The following is a 6,000-nucleotide window of genomic DNA, read 5'->3' as shown; positions in this document are numbered from 1 at the left end:
ATGTTACATTCACTGTGTATAACGACACAAAGATATGTTTATACACCAGAAGGAAACACAAAGGGAGGAAATATAAATGAAAAACACGAACATGGTCTGGATCAGCTCAAACAGTCCAAAACATATGAATCATAATCAGTAATGTGGCTCTTCTGCTTTCACTGATACTGTTTATTTTGGGCTATGAGCCGATATTTTACAATCACACAGTCAAAAAAAAAAAAAGAAAAGAAAACCAAAAAGAAACAGAAATGCTGATTACTTCTCTGCAGGAAAATGACAGGATGATGAACACCAAAGAAAATCAGAACATCAGGCAAACACTGACTCCAGCAAAGTGGGCGGAGTCATGAGCCGAGCTCTTGTGGATCCTGATTTATAAAACAATTTTGTTCACTGTTTTATAAAGAGTAAAGAGACAGAAAAGCAGACTGAACATCCGTATTTGACTGATCTCTCTTTCTTTCTCTCTCTCACACACACACACACACACCAACAGCTGTTCAAATAAAGCAAAATTTCCATGCAACCCAACAACACTGCATGGTCCATCAGGGAACCTTTCCTGCACAAACTTACTCACAAAAATGACAAAAAACATGTTTGCCCTACCCTGTGAGACAAAATATTTGGCCATGACAAGACCGGACTGGTAAGGATGACTAAATATTCCTAGAAAAAAATCTAAAACTTTTTCACTTTTCCACATACGAGGGTACGTCAAAAAGTTCTCAGCCTCACCCGGAAACGAGGGGTGTAACTCCCATTTGGGGGCAGAACTGTATACTATAAGGCCTTATATCACTGTCCACAAAAACTCAACTGAAAAAAGCAGTCAAAGAAAAAAGGAGAGGAGAGAAAGCTTCGAGCTGGCATGATGTTGCTCCAGGACAACGCGGCCGTCTACACAGCACAGGGGGCGGGGCAGAAGCAGCCCAGCGTGGCTTTGAACTGTTGTCCCGTGCACCTTATTCACCCGACCTGGCACCGTCTGACTTCTTTCTGTTCCCCAAACTGAAATCACACTCGCGTGGTCACCATTTTCAGAGTGATGAAGTCATCCATGCTGCTGAGGAGGATCTGAAGCCTCAAGATGTGACGTTCTTCCGTGAAAGGAAAGCGAAGCTTGAACATCAGTACGTTGAAGTTAAAGGAGGCAATGTTGAAAAATAACGCATGAACAATCTTTCTCCTGTGATGTTTTCTGGGTGAGGCCAAGAACTTTTGAAGTACCCTCATACTTTTTGCAAACGATGACGTGAATTCACTCATAACGTTCCATAAATGTGACGTGATGTATTCTATTGCTTTGCAGTAAAATATTTTAAAATGTAAAGATTATGATGTTGAACAACAAAAATATTCACCATATACATTGTTTTTTAAAGGAGCAGTCTGTAATATTCAGAGCTCTCTGCTGCTTGTGTGGTGAACTGCACTTGCAGGACAAACGTAACTGACCACGTCTGGCATGTGAGTTGGCTTTTAAGGAAAAGGGGGCGGGGCTGAGCAATACTGGTTTGGAGCTAATTTCAGGGACAGAAAAATGAAAACAGTAACAACGACACTAACAATTCTCCACCTTCTCCTTCTTATTTGAACGTAAAAATATTCTCAATCAAAATTTTCCACCACTTATACCATGCAAGTTGCTTTTCAAGGAAAAAAAAAAAAAGGAGGCGGGCCTGAGCAGTACTGGTTTGGGACTAATTTCAGGTCCAGAACAATGAAAGCACAAGCCTTAAAAATAAAATGAAATAAATTGTAAAAGGTTATATTGTGAATTATATTTTTCCTAAGGTCACCTCTAAAAGTGCATGATGATTACAGGTTCAGATACATTTTTGAAAATATTACAAACTGCACCTTTAAAACACACACACACACACACACACACACACACACACACACACACACACACACACACACACAAATAAATCCCCTAAAGTCTTTATCAGTCCTTACAGTATTTGAACATGTGACGTAACCACAAAGGTATTTTTATGAATCCTAAATTGACTCTGAAATACAGTTCGACATTCATTTAGACACAGAAACGCTCATGCATATGCAAATTTGCAATTTTAGGAACAATGATTGGAGGAGAAGGGTGTTAAACAATTCCTCATTTCACACCCACGCGATTAAGGCTTTTCGTCAATCAGATTTCTGAACGAATTTAACACAAAACCAACCACACATGGATGAAAGGATGAGTGAGTGAGAACACAGTCTGAACTCATTATAATTTCATCAGCATATCATGCTCTAGATAGTTTTATATCGTATGTACACACATTTATTCAGAAACAGAGAACGCAAAAAAAAAAAAAATGCAGCGTCTCATATATACATTTATATATACGAGCGTGAAGCTACAGTCGAAGGTAACCTCGGCGTGTCTCTTTCTGCGATGATGAAGAGTTTAATGAGTTTCATGCCAAAAATAGAGTACAAAAATATCCTGAACAGAATGATCCAAGAGGCTACAGTGTGTGCCGATAATATGTGAGAATATATCCGATTTGAAATAATATAACGCTTTTATTTTTAGCTTACTGATTCACCAATCAGGTGTTTGCTATAACTCCATAAACCACCATTTTAATTCTTACGGTGAGGAAAAGGAAAGAAAGAAAGAAAGAAAGAAAGAAAGTGAAAGGCTGAATGTGGTCGAAAGTGCTTTGTTAGACGATGACTGACTCACTGAAGTCATGCTAGTAATCGTCTAATAAACTGCAGTTAGCATGATAAATATCGATCGTAGGATCGCAGAGGCCGAGTACAGCAATGTATGTCAATGTATAAACCTGTCACAATCGTTAAAATGCTAGAAAAACAATTTCAATTAATGATATATACAATGCACTTACCGTACACTGGGGCTCATAAATCGCAATGAATATAAACAAATTTATTTGTAAATTGTTCATAAATTGTTCAAATTTACACAAACTCTACTTAATCAGAAAAATCCAGTTATTTTGAAAATCTTTCGTGTCCTACGTTTTGCTCTGGAGTTTATGTAAATTTCCAGTTTCCAGATGAGGAGATTTGACTGACGTTAAATTGTACAATAGTTTATAATCGGATTAATCTGTCGAGTTTAAATCGCTTATTTAGCTGGTTTGTTTAAATGATTTGAAAGTTAATTAAGAAAAAAAAAGACTAGCTATTCCATTAGAATGAATTAGAAAAGTAATGGCACCCTATAGTAGCTGAGGTGCTGCAGTGGCTGAGCTGCATTATTGGAAGATTTAACACGCGCCCTACTTTAATTGCATGCTTTCATCGTTCAGTCGTTTCCAGCCGTCTGTGAGCTTTGATGGAGATTTGTGGGTGTGGCTAATAGTAAGAGATCTATGCTGTGTTTATGCGTTCGGTTTTCCTTGCAAGTGATAATTCGCAGGTTGGAATGATGCCATTTTTGACCTCATACAAAGTGGGGAAAAAAAAAACCCAGTCACCTCCATGTTTGTCTTTTGTTAGCAACAACAACAACCTCCTCATATGCTTCTCTTTTTCTTCCTCAAAACTGTAGAGTCAGTGTTATACGGTAGATTTAACAAGAAAATATGTCTGAATGTTGATTGATCTAAAACTAATACTTGTACTGTATAAACAGTGTTACTCATTTAAAGCTAAGAAGGGCTGCTGTGTTTAGTGCTGACGCTCTGAGCGGCCATTTTGATTTGTCGTCACTCTGTAAACGGTGGAGGAACTCGCAGGTGAGATGATGATGATGATGATCTCGTGTTGATGGGTAGTGGACGGAGCCTTTTTTGGGGTTTTACTGGTTGGAGATTGGGAATTACGAATTTAGAATTCGAGTTGAACGCAACATGAATGCGCTTGGTAATTTACGGGAATTTAGTTCAGATTGACCTACAAAATTTTTTTTACACACAACAGAAAGTAAGTAAATTGAATTTATCCTGTATTTTAAACATTTTTGTTAAACTGGAGGCTTTTTGGGTTTGTTTTTATTAATTTCTGCACTAATAGTTGCTAAACAAGAAAAGAAAACAGAAATAAAACAGAAACGTTCTATCAAATCCCTAAATGTTAGTATTTAACAACTTGTTCACTGACTGTAATGAAGTAAATTCACCTCAACTCTTTTCTTGCTTAGATTTTCTAATTCTAGAGGATTGTAGCCATATTTAACTATAAGGATGTACGTAAACTGTTGATGAACTGATTTATGTTAAATCTGATGTATAGACTTAAGAGAGAATTAAAAGGCCACGAGTTAGAACTCAAAATATAAAATATCAACCGTACGACTGAAATATGACTCAGTGTTTTCTGATCACTGAATCCTTTCTAATTTGTGTTAGAGGGAAATATACACTCTAATAAATAATAAAGTACATTATTATACCTTTAGGGGTTCAATGGCTTGTCATGGAGGCAGGATCAGTAACACTGAAGGTACTTATACCGGTATATACACAGTGTTTTGCAAAAGTATTCATCCCCCTTGGTGTTTGTCCTGTTTTGCCGCATTACAAGCTGGAATTAAAATGGAGTTTTGGAAGATTAGCACCATTTGATTTACACAACATGCCGACCACTTTAAAGGTGCACATTGTTTTTATTTTATTGTGACACAAACAATAATTAAGATGAAAAAACAGAAATCTGGAGTGTGCACAAGTATTCACCCCCTTTCATATGAAACCCCTAAATGAGCGCTGGTCCAACCAATTCACTTCATAAGTCACATGATTAGTTGATTAAGCTCCACCTTTGTGCAATCAAAGCGTCACATGATCTGTCACATGATGTCTGTATAAATCAACCTGTTCTGGAAGGACCCTGACTCTGCAACACTACTAAGCAAGCAACATGAAAACCAAGGAGCCTCCAAACAGGTCAGAGACAAAGTTGTGGAGAAGTATAGATCAGGGTTGGGTTATAAAAAATATCCCAAACTTTGAATATCTCAGGGAGCACCATTAAATCCATTATAGCAAAATGGAAAGAATATGACACCACGACAAACCTGACAAGAGAAGGCCCCGCCCACCAAAACTCACAGACCGGGCAAGGAGGGCATTAATTAGAGATGCAACAAAGACATCAAAGATAACACTGAAGGAGCTTCAGAGATCTACAGTGGAGACGGAAGTATCTGTCCATAGGACCGCTTTAAGCCGTACACTCCATAGAGTGGGCGGGGCTTTATGGAAGAGTGGCCAGAAAAAAGTAATTGCGAAAGAAAACACGTTTGGAGTTTGTCCAACAGCATGTGGCAGATTCCCCAAACACATGGAAGAAGATTCTCTGGTCAAATGAGACAAAAATTGACCTTTTAGGCCATCATGGGAAATGCCACGTGTGGCGCAAACCCAACACCCTGAGAACACTGTTCCTACAGTGAAGCATGGTGGTGGCAGCATCATGCTGTGGGGATGTTTTTCATCTGCAGGGACAGGAAAGCTGGTCAGGACTGAAAGAAAGATGGATGGCACTAAATACAGGGCAATTCTGGAGGAAAACCTGTTTGAGTCAGCCAGAGGTTTGAGACTGGGACGAAGGTTCACGTTCCGGCAGGACAATGACCCTAAACATACTGCTAAAGCTACACTGGAGTGGTTTAAAGGGAAACATTTAAATGTCTTGGAATGGCCTAGTCAAAGCCCAGAACTCAATCCAATTGAGAATCTGTGGCATAACTTGAAGATTGCTGTACGCCAACGCAGCCCATCTAACTTGAAGGAGTTGGAGCAGTTTTGCAAAAACTGGGCAAAAATCCCAGTGGCTAGATGTGCTAAGCTAATAGAGACAAACCTCAAGAGACTTGCAGCTGTGATTGCAGCAAAAGGTGGCTCTACAAGGTATTGACTTTTGGGGGGGGGGGGGGGGGGGGTGATGAATACCTATGCAAACTCCAGATTTCTGTTTTTTTCATCTTAATTATTGTTTGTGTCACAATAAAAAAAACAATGTGCACCTTTAAAGTGGTCGGCATGTTGTGGAAATCAAATGGTGCTA

Source organism: Neoarius graeffei, chromosome 14, assembly GCF_027579695.1.
Source record: "Neoarius graeffei isolate fNeoGra1 chromosome 14, fNeoGra1.pri, whole genome shotgun sequence".
Classification (NCBI taxonomy): Eukaryota; Metazoa; Chordata; class Actinopteri; order Siluriformes; family Ariidae; genus Neoarius; species Neoarius graeffei.
Note: the sequence above shows the minus strand (reverse complement) of the source record.